The 18487-nt window shown below is 47.4% G+C and overlaps 1 protein-coding gene across 2 annotated transcripts in view; it reads left to right on the plus strand.

Moving 5' to 3' along the window:
* Positions 1–18487, plus strand: part of LOC133351870 (dystrophin-like) — a 325976-nt gene that overhangs the window by 13912 nt on the left and 293577 nt on the right. For both annotated transcript variants that reach the window (XR_009756234.1, XR_009756232.1), the window contains exons 3-7: positions 6652–6744; positions 9032–9109; positions 12862–12954; positions 16134–16306; positions 18263–18381. The gene's annotated coding sequence lies outside the window, so the exon portion shown is untranslated. The remainder of the gene's footprint in view (positions 1–6651; positions 6745–9031; positions 9110–12861; positions 12955–16133; positions 16307–18262; positions 18382–18487) is intronic.

Below are 18487 nucleotides of genomic sequence, written 5' to 3' on the forward strand. Positions count from 1 at the left end.
GCCGAAATGTCGTGAGAATTATATTTTATTAAGTTTTATTTTTTTTATTTTATTATTTCCCTTCTACGTGACTTTACCGAAATAACCAAGAATATGAATCCCTGCAATCACGAAAGCTTTAAATCGAAATTTAAAGTGAGAGCCTCTTATATTTTCTGCGCTTATCTTGTTTGTTTGTTTGCAGTCGCGCTGCTGCCACCACACAGCCCCTCCGTTGCTTTTTCTGGTTGTGCCGCCGTGATTGTCCGACGTTTTGCAGATCGGCCGAAAGAACGCATCGCAAGAAGGGGGGGGGGGTGGTGTACGCATTGTTGCCATCTCTCTTGACGCCATGCAAGGCAGTCGTTGGAGCCAAGGGCCAGCAAGGGTGTCTGTTGGGGCAGCGCTAACTTAACTGCGATTTGGTGTCTCTGAAATGTGTAATATATACAGTATTTTGTTGATGTAAATGATGCTGGAAATGTTTCGCCGACCCAAATGAGTAAATGTCCATTTAAATTAGCCACATTTTAAGAGTGGCAAAAATTAAAATAATGATTATGGCGCTTGATTTAGTAAAATGTAGATGGCTGGTGTGGCCCGGGATTTGGTGCACTATGCAGGCGCCCCTGAGGACCTGGGTTCAACTCTGGGTTCAACTCTGGGTTCAACTCTGGGTTCAACTCTGGGTTCAACTCTGGGTTCAACTCTGGGTTCAGCTCTGGGTTCAGCTCTGGGTTCAACTCTGGGTTCAACTCTGGGTTCAACTCTGGGTTCAACTCTGGGTTCAACTCTGGGTTCAACTCTGGGTTCAACTCTGGGTTCAACTCTGGGTTCAGCAGCCAGTGACTAAACCGTGCACCTAAGTGTAGTCAGCAGCCCGTTCAGCAATCGATTTGGTATGGTTTACAGTGTGACGAACACTCTTTGGATGTATGACAGAGCAAATAAAAAAAAATTACACATCTCTATTCTCCTCCACATGTGTTCAGATGCTAAATTGTATCGTTATAATTACGTTAATTAAAATTAATTATATATACTCCCAACCCCTCCTTAACACTCCCAGCTGTCCTACTGCCACTAAAACTGCACTGCCACTTTTAATAATAACCCCATTCTTAATTTCAAACCATTATCATCTCATGGAGCAATTTAGTAATTGCTGTGTAAAGCGCCCTTTGGTTAAAGCGCCTTTTGGTGAAGACGCGATATAAATCTGGACGAGATAAGATGGGCTCGTGAGAACGCAGCTCAAATCGCGGGTGGCTGAAACGGACGCACCGAGCCAGTGACGGCCCGGTGCCTCCGATCCCCTGAGCGCCCAGGGCAAGGTGCAGTCGGTGTCGCCTGCCCCCTGCCCCCAAAAATAAAAATCCGAGCCTCCAACTGCTCCGTTTCCAACAATTCAGTCGCAGGCTTGCCCCCTTCCCTCCCAACTCAGCAGGGGTGCCCGGGACAGCCGCCCCCGCCTTTGCTTCCACCACAACGGATTACTTGTCACTGTTCATCACTGGTTATGACTATCTTGGCCTCTTGAGATCTCCCCCGGTTAAACAAATACACTCGACTACGAGGCTTCTACGCCTGGTGGGGTTGGCGACTTAACGGGGGGCCCCCCTTTGCCCGCTGGTTCGCCGTGATCAGCTCAGGCTGGCCTCCTCGGTTTGGCACCTGTGGGAAAGGTCAATGAAGCCCGTGGAGTCGTCGCCGCCGGAGTGCGAGGGCTCTGACCCGGCGGGGCTTGCTCTAGGATCGACCGCCGCAAGGGGCGGGGGGGGCGATGCATGTGTTCCCACTCTCGCCGTCCGTCCGCCCGCCCGCCCGCCCGCCCTATTTATGCGAAACGGCAGGGAGGAAAACCGGACACGCCACCTCGGAAAATGTGTGCTTCTTGCTGCTTGCTGGGACCACAGCCGTCGCCACTGCTGCTGCATGCTGGGACCGCTGCTGCTGCTGCATGCTAGGGCCGCATGCTGGGGCCACATGCTCCCACGTGTCCCCCCGCAACCCCCCCCTTGCGCGTGAATCGCAAAGCGAGACAGCATCTGGTCTTCATCACGGCTCTCTCCACACGGCCCCCTTAAGCAGCTGGCGTCCAAAACCAGATGAGATGGGGGCACGCACCCTGCACCGCGGCCTTGACAATACAGGAAGTCTAGGACACACATGCAGCAGCACCATTGATCTCCAATACCGGAGCAGTAGCGAACCGGGTTTTCCACGTGCACTTTATCACACAGAGCTTTTCTTTGTTGCCTGTCGCATTTGAGTGCGTATATGTGCGTGATAAATGGCTTTCAAAAGTTGCAAGCGATCAGGGAAGGGTTCTTGTCTAATGTGGAACATGAGGCAGCCTTGGTTTGGATGCAGCCAGGCCATGCATGTCGCCATGTGGGTGCATTTTTTTTTGGATGCAATGCCGAGATGTTAACTCCCTCGCCTGGTATGTAGGAGGTCCTGTAATATTTGGAGTTTAAATGTTCTCCCCATGGTCGCGTGGATTTTGCTCTGGGTCCTCCGGTTTCTCCCCTACACGTTTTCGAAACACGCGTTTATTTGGCTGCTATACATCTCCGCATGATGAGCCACTTCATTGAGTGATGCCTTTTGGCCAGGCCGCTTGTGAAAAAGAGCTGGGCCTTACCTGGTAAAAAAAAAATATCTTCGTTTAGTTTCGGTTTATTTCCATCGCTGTGGTTGTGTGCCTAAAATGTGCGTGTGTGCGATGGTGAATGCGAAGCGCCTTCATTGCACTTTGAACCCAGTCGTCTGGGGTTGATTTCCGGCCAGGTCTAAGAGGCCGTCCATAAATGACGTCACGTACCTGGGGGGTGGGGGGGGGGATCAAGCATTTGTAACGATGTGTGACGAGGGGGGAGGGGGTTTGTGAAATGTGACGTCACATCAAAATGCGCAACTTTAAAATAAATATAGAATTGTTATAACAACACTAATTGTTATAACAACACTCCTACAACTTTAGAGTGCAGCACCACATTAAATACGCACTACAGTGACAATAGTTTAAAGCATGTTTTATTTTCAAAATGGAAATATGGTTTGGGGGGGGCGGCAGAGCTTTGTGACGTCATATTTGAGGGGGGGGTCTGACTTTTTATGACGCCGTGTGACGAGGGGGGGGGGGGGGGGTCAAAAATCGTCCAAAATCGCGTGACGTCATTTATGGATGGCCCCCTAACATCCAATGCAAGTGATATCTGAAGCAGTCTTGGTCCTCCCCCAGGTCGGCTGCCTTAAATGAGTACAGTCATACCTCGGTATACGACCGCTTTGGAATACGGCGTGTTTTGACGAAAAAAATGTCTTGCTTGGGATACGACGCCTTGCTTGGGATACGACGTCTTGCTTGGGATACGACGTCTTGCTTTGGGATACGACGTCTTGCTTGGGATACGACGCCTTGCTTGGGATACGACGTCTTGCTTGGGATACGACGTCTTGCTTGGGATACGACGTCTTGCTTGGGATACGACGTCTTGCTTGGGATACGACGCCTTGCTTGGGATACGACGTCTTGCTTGGGATACGACGTCTTGCTTTGGGATACGACGTCTTGCTTGGGATACGACGTCTTGCTTGGGATACGACGTCTTGCTTGGGATACGACGCCTTGCTTGGGATACGACGTCTTGCTTGGGATACGACGTCTTGCTTGGGATACGACGTCTTGCTTGGGATACGACGTCTTGCTTGGGATACGACGCCTTGCTTGGGATACGACGTCTTGCTTGGGATACGACGTCTTGCTTGGGATACGACGTCTTGCTTTGGGATACGACGCCTTGCTTGGGATACGACGCCTTGCTTGGGATACGACGTCTTGCTTGGGATACGACGTCTTGCTTGGGATACGACGTCTTGCTTTGGGATACGACGCCTTGCTTGGGATACGACGCCTTGCTTGGGATACGACGTCTCGCTTGGGATACGATGTCTTGCTTGGGATACGACGCCTTGCTTGGGATACGATGTCTTGCTTGGGATACGACGTCTTGCTTTGGGATACGACGTCTTGCTTTGGGATACGACGTCTTGCTTTGGGATACGACGTCTTGCTTTGGGATACGACGTCTTGCTTGGGATACGACGTCTTGCTTTGGGATACGACGTCTTGCTTGGGATACGACGTCTTGCTTGGGATACGACGCGCTTGCTAGAACTTGTATGGGTTTGGATGAGTCACCGCTTACCCGCGTAGACCCCGTTCATGACTCCTCCCCTTCCTCACCACCATCCTCGTAGGCTATCAACTCCTCTCAGCAAGGTAAAGTGACGTAAAAAAAAAAATGTTATTTCAATTTATTTAAATTTATGCATTTATTTTAATTTATGTATGCATTTTAGTATTAATTAGTATCTAAATTATTTCATGCAAAACTATTAATGTATAATATGCCATATAAAATATCATTTCTTACACCCTGCAACGGATTGTTTCCTTTCCCTTTAATTCTTATGGGAAAAATTCGTTTGGTTTACGTCATTTTCGGTATAAGGTCCTACCTTCTGGAACGAATTAACGACGTGTACCGAGTTACCACTGTATCTATTGCCTTGTGCAAACCATCAGAACTGGGCAGACAAAAGCAGGAAAGCCACGCATGGTGTCGGCCTCGCCACCTTTTTAGTGTGCCGTGCGTAGCCTCAATACTTTTTTTGCTGCCGCTTGCCCCAACAGTCCATCGTGTAGGTTAATCTCGCACTCTTTCAGTGAAGCCCCCTGTTGAATTCTTGGTCAAGGGTGTCATTGGCAATGGGCAACTGGCCCATCCTAGGCAGACTTATTTATAAAAATGAATGCCTGGAACGTCCCTTCTTGTCAGCGCCCAACTGTTGGCAGGAAACTCTGTCTGGGCATGGCGATGGGTGACAGAGGCCGTGTTTTAAGCCGGGGCAATTGTCCCCGTGTATAACCTTAGGGCAGTGGTTCTTAACCTTTTTGGAGGTACCGAACCCCACCAGTTTCATATGCGCATTCAGCGAACCCTTCTTAAGTGGAAAAATAAAATATGATTTTTTCAAATTCAAAACATAGGTATATGTTTTACTGGTGCACAATCATATGAGTCGGGTGTGTGTCTTAACCTCCGCCGAACCCCTGAGACTGACTCACCGAGCCCCGGGGGTTCGATCGAACCCAGGTTAAGAACCACTGCCTTAGGGTCAGCCTGGACACTGCACTTTGCACTTCAACCCGAGGACCAATTCCATGGCTGAAATGAGGAGCGAGTGATATATTCTGATCTGATCCTGGGCATCAAACTTCAGCAACCTGCAATTAACCAGCATGTTGAAATATGGCCAAACAACTACACCCCCCCCCCCCTCTCCCCATGTGACTTTCAAAGAAGTGGGAAATCTTTTCGATGTGAAGCTTTTGTGACTGCAGGGATTCATATTCTTGGTTCTTTCGGTAAAGTCACGTAGAAGGGAAATAATAAAAATAAAACATAATAAAATAAAAATCTCACGACGTTTTGGCCACAATGCAAGCAGCCGTCCTCAGGTGAAGAAAGAGAGCTGTGTTTCTTCTTTCCGACAGCTTTGTTTCTTCACCTGAGGACGGCTGCTTGCATTGTGGCCGAAACGTCGTGAGAATTTAATTTTATTATATTTCATTTGTATTATTTTATTATTTCCCTTCTACGCGACTTTACCGAAAGAAGCAAGGATACAAGTGGGAAATCCTTCATCCAGGGAGTGGATTAATAAAGCTCTCAAATCGTGTTTATAATGAATTAATCATGGTTTACATGTCAGCCCATTATGCGTAACGTGTATTACTTAGCGGTGAATGTGGAGCTCGCTGTTAATGACCAGCTGGCAGCGCCTTGTCGTGCTTCTCGGTGTGAGCGATGGTGGCACGCCGTGATCTCGACGCAGCTCAGCAACAACAACATCATCGCTGCAACGACCGCCCTGCCTCCAACTTCTCGCCCGCTCCTAACTTTCCCCCCTATCCCCCCCCCCCCAAACCTATTTAATTTCACTACCCTCTGAGCGTGGTGCTCGCCTAACCATTGACCCGCTTCGTGTGCTGTTGTGCCGGTAATAGCAGCCCCGCTAGCAACGTGCGTCCCAGCAATCTAGGCAGGTTAAGTGGACAAATTGTGTGTGTGTGCCTGTTCGATTCCCACTCACGGCCTCCCCTAGGTCGACACAGCCTCAAATGAGTACCTGGTGCGATGTGTAAACATCGCCACTAGGGAGACAAAGGCGGCCGGGCGTGGTGTTGGCCACCCACCCCCTCGTGTGCCGTGCCGGCCTTTATAGGTGCTCGCTAACAGCACTTGCCCCTACAGTCTGTTAAGGCTATACGGGGGATCTTTGTCCTTAACGTGCACATAGCCTGGCACCAGCACTGTGGTGATTTCACAGCCACTTAGTGGCGAATGGCGGTTGTTGTTGTGTGTCCGTGGGGAGTGTTGTCAGCAGTGGTTAGCGTGCTGCGCTGCTGCAAACACTGCGCACAGAGTTTGATTCCTGACCACGGCTAACATCCCCTAGGTCGACTCGGCCTGAAGTGAGTACTTGGCGCAGTGTGTGAATATGTTGCCGTGTGATTTGTCAGCCTTAAAAGGCCCCCATCAATCTGTTAAAGGCAACGTGGGGCGATGTTTGTCTTCGTTATTTATCTTGTGCATGCAGGCTGGAAGAGACCCTATCGAAGACTTGTTCTTGGACCTGCAGGATGGTAGAAAACTCCTAGAGTTGCTGGGGGGCCTTGTTGGGTTCCAACTGGTGAGTGTCACAATGCACAGAAAAAGACTTGCACACAGAGATCACTTTCTTTCATACGGCATGTAAGCAACAGTTTAACACGTAGGCTTTCGCGACTAATATTATTCATAAGCAACGTTTTTGGGTTTAGATCGCGTTATGTATAAATGTGTCGTAACGATCCACCACCCGATACGGCCAATCAGTAAAAAAGTGTCACGTTGACAAAAGACAAATAGTTCACTGCTTTAGCCCACCGGTGTGTTGAAGCGTGAAACCACAACATTTACAATTTTTGAGTACGACGTTTCGCTGGTGATTGCATCTATTCTGGCGATTTGCCCGATGATGCTGGATGCAATTACCAGCGAAACGTCGTACTCAAAAAATTGTAAATGTTGTGGTTTCACGCTTCAACACACCAGTGGGCTAAAGCAGTGAACTATTTGTCTTTTGTCAACGTGACACTTTTTTACTGATTGGCCGTATCGGGTGGTGGAGGGTTACGACACATTTATACATAACGCGATCTAAACCCAAAAACGTTGATTATGAATGTAAGCAACGGTTTGCATAGGTGATGTCATCGTTGAACGTGTTAAGGTCCATCGACCAATCCAAGGCGACCAGTAAGACGCTGGTATTCATTGCAACAATACCCTTCAGGGCGTGTGACGTGGATGGCGCCCTCGAAGGTTCTGGGCCTTACCACAGTCGCAGTTTGGCGATTCGTTGATTTTCCATTGATGGAACGATGTGCCCGTCTGCCGTGCTGCGTCCGAGCTCGGCTCGGTGTGGTCGTGGAATATTTGCCAGGTCGCGAGTGGACTCGATAAGTTTGCATGTGACCATTTAGCCAACGACCAGAGCGAGGGTTATACTGGACACGGTATGGAAATATCATCCGTGGTTGATGGAATATGTGGCCACATGAGCAGTTGCTACAGCCATAGCGACATGGTGTGCCGGGCATGGACAGACCCGACGGAAATGAATCCCCGACTGCGTAGAGACGTACGTAATGAGAAAGTCGCTATTGGGAGTCGTTGGATCAATTGTAATTTATTGCTGTGCTATTTTGTTTTGGGTAGAACACGAGTTTTTTTTTTTACCTTATTCTGCTCGTGACCTACAGAATATTCACAGTTTTTTCTTTGTGTAAAAGTAACAGGAGAGAAGAAAATTGACCGGTTTCAGTTAAAAGGTCAAAAAGTTTTGTGGGTGCAATAATTATATATGTGTGTGTATGTGTGTGTTTTAAAGGTTTTACGAAATGTTAATCGAAATGTCGTTTTGGGCAAAATATCAACTTCAGACTTTTTTTTTCTCTCTCGGAGGTCACATCCCATATGCGTAAAGAGTTAGTGTGTGATTTACAGGTGCCGGAAACAATCGTGGAATTTGGCTTTCGGTCCTCATTCTCTGCCTCCTTGAATGTGTGCGCATATGTGCATGTGTTTTATTTTTTTAAACTACACAAAGAACCAAACTCTGACCGTTCCTGCACTCCTTCCACCAAGCTCCATAACTTCCTGAAGTGTTATTATTTATCTCTCTTTATATATCTTCGGTGTTTAAAGTATCAGTTGCGATTGGTGTATTTGGCATTTATACTTGATTACCATCATTATTATTATAATTACAAAGATTGTTTACCCAGGAAGCCTCGTCGAGTCTCAACTCTTTCAGGAGGGTCCTGCCAAGTTTTTTGCAGTATGGGGGCAATTGAGTAATTTCCATTACATTTTGAAACGTGGCAAAGAAAATAGGACCGTGACATCGCGGGATATTTAACGTCCACTGGAAAGCAGACGGCATGTCGAGTATTTTACGCTTGATACACCCAAAGTATTAACCAGAGCTGCCTTCGAGGGTAGGACTGCAAATCTCTCCAATAAGCGTTTTAAATGTACGTAGGGTCAACTTCTTTCGCACCGTACGGAACCTACCGTGCTAATTCGAGGTGCTGTGTCGCTTGTGCCGTGTCGCTTGTGCCGTGCCGCTGCCAGTTGGGCTTGCGATCTCAGGGCCAGTCTCCCAAGATTGATTCTTTCTCCCTCTAATTTTCTAAACGGGGGCAGAAGCATTTGCGAAAAATTGTCTGCGTAGTCTTCGCGTTTCTGTTTACGTCTCGTGCCACTCCGGGGCGATCAGGGATGTTTGGAAGGGGTTGGAAGGGGGGTAAGGATTTAAAACAGAAGCGGTGGTGCCACAAAGTCTGGGTGCGACACGCGAGAGAGCCCAGCGTCTTCGCGAGAGGCCCCCCCCCCGCCGCCCCCCACGACTGATTTCCTCTCTCTCCCATCAGCCAGTGGAGCGCGGCGCGTCGCGACTCCATGCCCTCAACAACGTCACCAGGGCCTTGCACGTCCTGCGCTCCAACAACGTAAGCACGCGGAGAGGGCTCAGCCCAGTGGCACGTGTTGTCGAAGTGCGCAGGCGATGCAACCTCTTAGGTTTCGCAAAGGTCGGCATCTCCTGCAGCGCAAAAGCCTCCCCGCGTTTTTTTTTTTTTACACGTGTTAATGACACCGACTGTCTGGCTTGTCCAGGGCAGGGGACAATCGATTGCGTTTTGCTTGTGTTAGCTGGAGCGTCGTTGTCGCTTATTGGCCCCACTGCAGTGTCAGCAAGCGAGGCTGCCTAAGCCTGTGATTGCTTGATGTGGCACGCGTGGGTGGCGGGGAGACATTGGGATTGAAGCGAGGGGTGTGGGTGTCCGGTGAATGCAGCCCCGAATTCTGGCTTCAGGTGCGTTTTTTTAGTTGATTGGGGCGAAGATTTGCGGCAGAAGCCAGACGAGGTCGGGGGGGGGGTCCCCCTTTTAATTCCTTGCACCACAGCTCAGGCCAACCATGCGGCACCGCAGCGAACTGCTACAGGGTAGCAGGGCCAACGAACAACTTTAAGACGTACTAATAGGATTTTTCCCCTTTTTTCTAGGCAACAAAACTGATACCTTTTGCAAGGAATCATGCTTACATTAACCACAATACTTGCAGTCAAATGCAAAAAAAAAACAATACTCTGATAATTTATGCATTGTCTTTGAAACTGATTGGTCCACACCAGAGACAGCTTTCTTTGGCGTCATCTGGTCGAACACCATATGAGACTAGGCCTCCAAAGAAAGCTGTCTCTGGTGTGGACCAATCAGTTTCAAAGACAATGCATAAATGATCAGAGGTATTGTTTTTTGTTTGCATTTGACTGCAAGTATTGTGGTTAATGTAAGCATGATTCCTTGCAAAAGGTGTCAGTTTTGTTTCCAGAAAAAAAGGGGAAAAGCCCTATTAGTATATTTTGGTACTGGCAAAGGAGGTCCCATTGATGCAACTTTAAGACGACAACGCCAAAGCGCCTCCCTCGCGATTGGCACTTCAGTTGATCCACAGCTGCATTAAACGCGCACGCATATTCAGGCGATGCACCCCCTGGAAATACGGTGTACGTCAAGATCCATTAATCTGGGAGTCCTCGGGGCAATAATGTCATTAGTGTCATTTACTTGCTGCTGCTGCTGCTGGTTTTTTTTATTTTCCGCGAAATGAAGAAGTTGCCAATTTACGGCGACGCTCGCGTAAATGTTTACTCTTTAGCTCGCAGAAGCCTTTGCCATTTTGGTTCTTTTAACGTCTTTCAAATTCTCCCCCCTTGGTCTTCTGGGAAATGGTGCAGAAGCAGGTAGGCAGAAAAGCGCACTTTGTCAGATGCCCCTTTCTCTTCTGCATACGTCGCAGCCCTCCTGCGCTCAGATAAAACCGCCGGTGGAATTGCAGCATTATCCTGAGCCGGGGTTTTGTTGCCCCGCGGGTATAAGTAGGAAGGCTCCACGAAGAAAATTGTTAATATGGCGAAATAGTGCATTTTATCATCCACATTACCTGGCCATCTTGCATTGGTTATGACTGCAGCGCATTGCAGTCGATGTTGGCCTTCATGATAGCCGGCCAGGTGGCTCAGCCGCAGAGCGAGCTGCTCCCAATTGAAAGGTTGCGAGTTCAAATCCTCAGCCCATCACATTTAGGAAGCCACTGTGAGCGATGCACTTTAAATCTAGATTGAAAACCCGTGACTTTAGAACTACTTTGTGCGTGATCATTGGTTTTTATCCTTCTATTGGCAACAAAACTGACACCTTTTTTTTACAAGGAGTCATGTTTGCATAGACCACAATACCTGCAGCCATAATGCAAACAAAAACGTGTTTTTGTTTGCATTATGGCTGCAGGTATTGTGGTCTATGCAAACATGACTCCTTGTAAAAAAAAGGTGTCAGTTTTATTGCCAGATAGAAGGATAAAAACCAATGATCATATTTGTTACTAGCAAATGAGGTTCTAATAGTGTAAATACTTTGTGCGTGTTTAGCCCCCCCCCCCCCACCAGCACCTCCAATTGGCGCGGTTGGATAATATGCGGATAACATGTTTGGCGCGGTTGGATAACATGCGGATAACATGTAAAGAAGTTAATTGTACATACATTCATCACTCCAAGGGTCATTAAAAATGTACCGGCTTTGTGCAGGGGTCAACAGTGGATGACCTTTAAGATAAAGTCTCGCCGTCTTCGCCATGTGAATGTGGAATTTCCACCGCTGACAAGGGGTTTTAAACAGGAGACTCACACCGCCTCGAGAAATAAACCTTTGACCTGTCGTTTTTTTTCGAGTCATCCGTCAATTTGACCGAGGCAGCTTTTTGATTTTGAAGAGATGCATAAATATATATTTATTTACACCATACTTTGAACTTTCATGAACAGTAACAAAAAAGTTTCGATTTAAAGCTTTCGTGACTGCAGGGATTCATCTTCTTGGTTTTTTCGGTAAAGTCATCACACGTAGAAGGGAAATAATAAAATAATAAAAATGAAACATAATAAAATAATTCTCACGACGTTTCGGCCACAATGCAAGCAGCCGTCCTCAGGTGAAGAACAGGTCTGACAGACGCTGTCTTTCCGACAGACCTGTTCTTCACCTGAGGACGGCTTCTTGCGTTGTGGCCGAAACGTCGTGAGAATTATTTCATTATGTTTTATTTTTATTATTTTACTATTTCCCTTCTACGTGACTTTACCGAAAGAACCAAGAAGAGTAAAAAAAAAGATCAAATCAATTAATGACTACCTGTTAAGAGTGCGAAACTACCTGAGCAAACAATGTGAGTATAGTAATCGTCAAATTGTTCCTGCAAATACTAAGAGGACATCAACATAAAAGGTTACGTGCACCGATCGTCAAAATTGAATGTTTTTCGTCTCGGCTTGGATGAGGAATGTAAATCTCCACGCCTAATGGGGCGTGAAATGCGAGGCATTTGGGGATTGTCATTCAGAAATCATCGCTCATCATCAGTGCCGCATTCCTGTGGCGCGGTGCATTTCTTGATTGATTTTCTGCGCCAACAAATGTGAGTGTCGCTTAGCCCCATCTGCTGTGTTGTGAGATTTGAGTGACTTACAAAGGAAGAGGGTGGGGGAAGCTGCGATGATATTTGCTCCGACGGCCCGCGGAAACTTCCTGCAATATGTAAATTGCCTCCGTCGCCGTGTCAAAAATGTCTTCCCCAGATCTCTCTTGTCCGCGTGTTTCGTGGGGTCTATACTCTTTACCTGTTGTTGCCCAACGATCACGGGAAGGGCGTGGGATCTCACGTCGAAAAATGGAATGGGGGACCATTCGTCTCAATGCAGACGATCGTGCAAAATCGATGCGTCCAATATTTTACAAAGTACATCGTCGTCTTACTCTCCTGCATTTGTGCGCACGCACGCACGCACGGGATGGGAATCGGTGGCGTGGTAGTTAGTTCATCGCGCCTGCGAACCTGGTGACATGAGTTCGAATCCCGCTCAAGGCAAAGGTCGGTGGCGATAATTATCTGAACCGGTTCTGGGTCTCTCCCCCCCACACTTTAAGTTAGTACCTAGTGCGGTGTGTCTAAACATCAGCACTGGGCAGACAAAGCTGTTGGGGACGCCCCCACTCCTTTGTGTGCCGTACCAGCCTTGATAGGTGCCCGCTGAAGGCACTTGCCCCAACAGTGTGCTAATGGCTATATGGGGGGGGGAGTGGATATTTGTCTTTTTTTGTCTCTGGATATGTTTGTGTGTTCATGCCCCCATGCTCAGGTGGAGCTCGTTAACATTGGGGGCCCGGACATTGTGGATGGAAACCACAAGCTCACGCTTGGTCTCATCTGGAGCATCATCCTGCACTGGCAGGTAAGGGTTATGGCAACTGGAGGAAGTCGTTCACTCCTTCGCCCCCCCCCCCTCCGCTCCATGGCGAGGTCACAATGCGGACGGAGGTCATGATTTAATTGAACATCAACACCAAAATTATTTTAGTATATATAGCGTCCGAGTGCAGCTCAATTTGAAAACTCTTGAAAAAAATTACAATTGGGTAGAAGGCAGAGGTGCGGGAATGGTCATGGGGAGTTGGAAACTTATTAGAGCTGAGAGAAAACCAGTGTGGTACTGCCTGGGATGAGGAAACTTGGGCCCAGCCCACCACCACCAACAGCATCATCATCAGCAGCAGCAGCATCATCATCATCAGCAGCAGCAGTAGCAGCATCATCATCATCAGCAGCAGCATCAGCTGTGGTTTTCACAAAAATATTGTTTTAATCAATTCTTGAATTTCGATTAAAGCTTTCGAGACTGCAGGGATTCATATTCTTGGTTCTTTCGGTAAAGTCACGTAGAAGGGTAAACAATCAAATAATAAACATAAAATAATAAAAATTCAAATTTTCTTGCTGTGGTTTGCAATCGAAACGTCGTGAGCATTTTATTGTTTTATTTTTATTATTTTATTGTTTTCCCTTCTACGTGACTTTACCGAAAGAACCAAGAATATGAATCCCTGCAGTCACGAAAGCTTTAAATCGAAATTCAAGAATTTATGAAAACATTATTTTTAACTCTGTGGTGAATGCTAGTGCCTCCAAGGGCTGGATCGACGTTACATCGCGGTACCACGAGAGATGGTGACAGCTTCGGGGAGGCCTTCATCCAGCAGTGGATGATGATGGCTGATAAAAAATAATAATTGTGAAGAAGATGATCATGATGATGATATTAGGTGTGTTGCAGGTATAATTCGCTCAGATGCTCGGTTACTTGGCAGGAGTGTCTGTAAATCCTAATTTGCGAGGAACCATGTGATATTATTGCCGTCGTACTTGGAATGCCTTGGCAGCCTGTCAAAGCACTCCCGCTAACGGCTGCGCATGATTTTCTGCTCTGCGCGATGGTCAGGGACTCTCTCCAATCAGGGCAGCACAAAAGCCACTCCTGGCGAATTTTAAAGCAAGAGATTTTTTTGTTAATATATAGCACCGTGTAATCTTGCCGTCCTTTCAGTCGCCATGCGTCTGCAACGGCCGGGTCCTTGAGCGCAACAATAATAGGGATAATATGTGGATTACCGGGTAGTGGCGTTTATCTTTCGTGGCCCTGACCCACGAGTGACTTTTGTGCCGTTTTTAATACGCATTTGAAAAGGGCAGGAAATTAGTGCAGCTCCCGAGGCAATATTGCTCGCTATCGCTTCAACGTTGCGCAGAGATAGAGCGGAGGCCCGCCGCGCGTTCTCTCGGCGGGTCTGGGATCGGCCGTTTGAAATTGAAAAGGCCGAGGGCAGGAAATAAAGCGGAAGCGCCGCCAGGCACCACTGGTGGCGAGATGCTGACTACACCCTCGCCTGGTATGCAGGAGGTCGTGGGTTTGATCCCGACCCTGACGTTTGTGCATTTGGAGTTTGCACGTTCTCCCCGTGGTCACGTAGTTTAATAATAAGAGTCCTTATAATGTTCTTGGTTCTTTCGGTAAAGTCACGTAGAAGGGAAATAATAAAATAATAAAAATAACACGTAATAAAATACAATTATCACGACGTTTCGGCCACAACGCAAGCAGCCGTCCTCAGGTGAAGAACAGGTCTGTCGGAAAGACAGCGCCTGAATGGTCCTTATAATGTTACAGCACTTTGTCAATCCAATGATGGATGAAGGCCTCGCCATATGTTTAGCCATAGCTGGGAAAGGGACTGAGGTTAGTCGATTCGTAGGGCAATGTGCAAACCACTGTGGCATAAATTTCGATTTAAAGCTTTCGTGACTGCAGGGGTTCATATTCTTGGTTCTTTCAGTAAAGTTACGTAGAAGGGAAATAATAAAATAAATAAAATAAAACATCACTTCACCAGATGAAGCAGTGTGGGTGATAAAATAAAATAAAAATGATGCTCATCTCATTTGTTTGCTAAAGCAAATGCCAATAGATAACAGATGTGTGGAAGACCAATGGACTTCTCGACTAAAACGTTTTATTTTTTTTTATTATGCATTTGTCTTCACTTTCAACATGAAGTTTTTTTCAATTCCTTTGTCAATTAATTTTTTATCCGGCCAGGCGGCTCTGTGGTTATATCATGTGGCTCTCAATTACTGCCAGCAAACAATCCATTAATTTGTCTTTTGACTTGATAACACAATCGGAAGCGGTTGCAGTTCAATTCTAGTTTTGAGGGTCACCTCAGCTCATGGCCTAGGATTGGTGGTCCTGTGAATAATCTCACCCTTATTATGACAGGATTGTGCAATATTTACCGCTGGCCCTGGAGATTACCACTGCCCCATTGCTCGCTCGAGCAGGAACACTTTCATGGATTTATAGAGAGAGCAGTAACCTCACAGGCATTCTCGTGTCATACAGTGCGAGCCTCCTTCTTAAACGTTAACATCGTTCGGAACGTAATTCCCTTGCTATCTATCATCTGCCAGCCTCGCTGCAATGCTGATCTGTAATCTGGTCCATTTGATACGTCATCTGTCGATCGCCTTCATAGTCTACCTCGTAGTCTCTGCCCAGGTATTGTACATACACCTTTGCATGTAAGTATGTACGTTGAAATTATTTTGCACCGTACGTAGCCAACCATCCTAATCGGAGGTGTGGGAGAAGGGTAACAAACTAAAGACAAAAAGCAGTTCTAAAGAAATGGGTGTTCAATCTACATGCAGAAGTGCATTGCTCCAGTGGCCTCCTAATATCGAAAGGAAAGAGCGTTCCAGATGGCCGCAGACGTGCATCTAAAAGTGTGCGATGTGGTGACCACCATCTTTGTTCAATGGCTAGCCAAAATCCGCTGCTGCGAGGTTAACGAGTTGGTGTGATGATGGTTTATGCTCCTTGCTGATGAGATTGGCAAGGCTGGCGTTGCAGTATGACCTCTTGCCAAACCACCTCCAGATTTGAACGCGGGCCGTTAGACGCCCACAGTATTTAGAGCGTTCGCACAAGGGTCCGAGGCTCGTCGTTTGAACGCAAAGAAGTGAAACGTCGTGACACGCCAATGCTCACCGTGCTCCCCCCCCCCCCTCGGATGACAGGTGAAGGACGTGATGAAGGAGGCGATGTCCGGCCTGGAGCAGACGAGCAGCGAGAAGATCCTGCTGAGCTGGGTGCGGCAGTCGACGCGCGACTGCCCCGACGTGAACGTCACCAACTTCACGAGCTGCTGGTCCGACGGCTTGGCGATCGGCGCGCTGCTCCACAGCCACAGGTGCAAGGCAGCGGGGCGAGGGACGACATCGCACGTGGTGGCGTCTCGCGAAGCTGTGAAGTTATTATAAGGAAGTGGGGGGGGGGGAGTGCAGTCATCCTGAGAAAATAACTTTTAAGTCTATTGATTGTCGCTGAGACCTCTCGCGTTTCGGGGCATCGGGAACATCGACCGTAGCAGGATTGCAACAGGCCTTTGCACACGTCTCCTTCATAAATGGGAAGTTTCAGACAAGCCACAGTGCTGCGATTGTGGCCATGCGACCCAAACTATGGGCCATATTGCAAACCTATTGTAGTCGTGCGCTCCTTTAACGGAGGAGGAACGGCGAAAAACTGCGCAAACTCGCTCCTCTGAAGCCCTCTCATCGTGGCTAGCAGACCTCGACAATTGGCATTTAGAGTCTCAATGTCGTATTGCCTTTGCGCGAGATGGGATAGAATATTATTGGGTCTTTCGGTAAAGTCACGTAGACGGGTTGAAAGAAAATAACAAAAAATCATTTTAAAAAAACTACGACGTTTCGATCGCAACACAAGTGGTCATCTTCTCAAGCGGAACCTGAAGACGACGGTTTGTGTGTGCGATCGAAACGTCGTAGCTTTTTGTTATTTTTGTTATTTTCTTTTGAACCTATCTACGTGAAATTTCGATTGCAGAGATTCATCTTCTTGGTTACTTTCGGTAAAGTCACGTAGAAGGGAAATAATAAAATAATAAAAATAAAACATGATAAATAATTCTCACGACGTTTCGGCCACAACGCAAGCAGCCGTCCTCAGGTGAAGAACAGGTCTGTCGGAAAGACAGCGTCTGACCCAAGAATATGAATTCCTGCAGTCACGAAAGCTCGAAGTCACAATAGGCTAGAATGTTTCAATGCAGCAATGTCTTGCCCCCCCCCCCCCCCACCACCCCCATTCACTCCCAATAACAGCATCGTGATACCCTATAGCCGACACCACAAAGAAGCAGGGGAGCATTGACCCTCAACTTGACGGATGGGGGAGCCAAGCAATAGACTTTAGGCCCCCCCCTCCCTCCCCTTTCTTAAAATCACTCTGAATAGGGAGACACAGTATAAGGTATGTGGTTTTTTATTAGCACGTTGTTTTGCGCTTAGAATTATATCTGCACTATGTGATTTGAAATGTCATTGAAAAAGGATAAAACTGTGTCGTTGCGCTCGTGATTATATAAGCAGCCACCTTGTGTCCCCCATCCCCTTGGCTCCACAGCTCCTTCACACTGAACTTGCACATTTATTTCTATCTAACATCAACAGAACGTATTCTTGGTTCTTTCGGTAAAGTCACATAGAAGGGAAACAATAAAATAAAAAAATATAAAACATTTTTTTAAATAAAAATAAAAAATAGAGAATTTTATTATTTCCCTTCTACGTGACTTTACCGAAAGAACCAAGAATATGAATCCCTGCAGTCACGAAAGCTTCAAATCAAAATCATTAGAAAGGTTCCGCATTGGGTCGTTTGGCCATTTTCACGAACGAGACGAGAGTTTGGCTTCGTGCAGGATGAAGGCAGAGTTCGTTGTCCTTTCTCCGCACCTCAGATTAGCACATTTGGCGCTACGTACAGTGCGAAAGAAGTTCTACATACATACGTACATACCGGCGGGTGACACTCGGCACTGCCATATCCCGGGCCACACGTCGCAGCCCCATGCCTTTACCAGCTGGCAAACCCTGGCGGTCATTCTTTTAGGCGCTCGCCAGGCTCAAGCATGCTCAGCTTCCGAGATCCGACTGGATTAGCCGCATGTATGTGATGTGTGTTGAAGTTCTCTCCCCACCGTACGTAGCCAATTGTGCTAATCGGATAATCGGAGGTGCAATTGATGCGGTTTGTTCGTCAACAGGTTGACTTGTGACCCGTGACCCTCCCCCGACCAACTCATCCCATCATCATTTTCCTCATCTGCCCATGTGCCCAGGCCGGATGTCTTTAACCCGGTGGAGGAGCTGCGGGAAATGACCCCTGTGCAGCGTCTGGAGAGAGCCTTTTCATTGGCCAAGGATCATCTGGGCATCGAGCGACTCCTTGACCCAGAAGGTAGGAGCATATAATCATGGCAATAACAACATGTATACATGTACAACATCGTCGTTGTCAGTCATGGTCAATCCACTCCTGGATGAAAGCCTCCCTAACCACAAGC

The sequence above is a fragment of the Lethenteron reissneri genome, chromosome 5, assembly GCF_015708825.2.
Source record: "Lethenteron reissneri isolate LAM-NWPU_2019-01 chromosome 5, ASM1570882v1, whole genome shotgun sequence".
NCBI lineage: Eukaryota > Metazoa > Chordata > Hyperoartia > Petromyzontiformes > Petromyzontidae > Lethenteron > Lethenteron reissneri.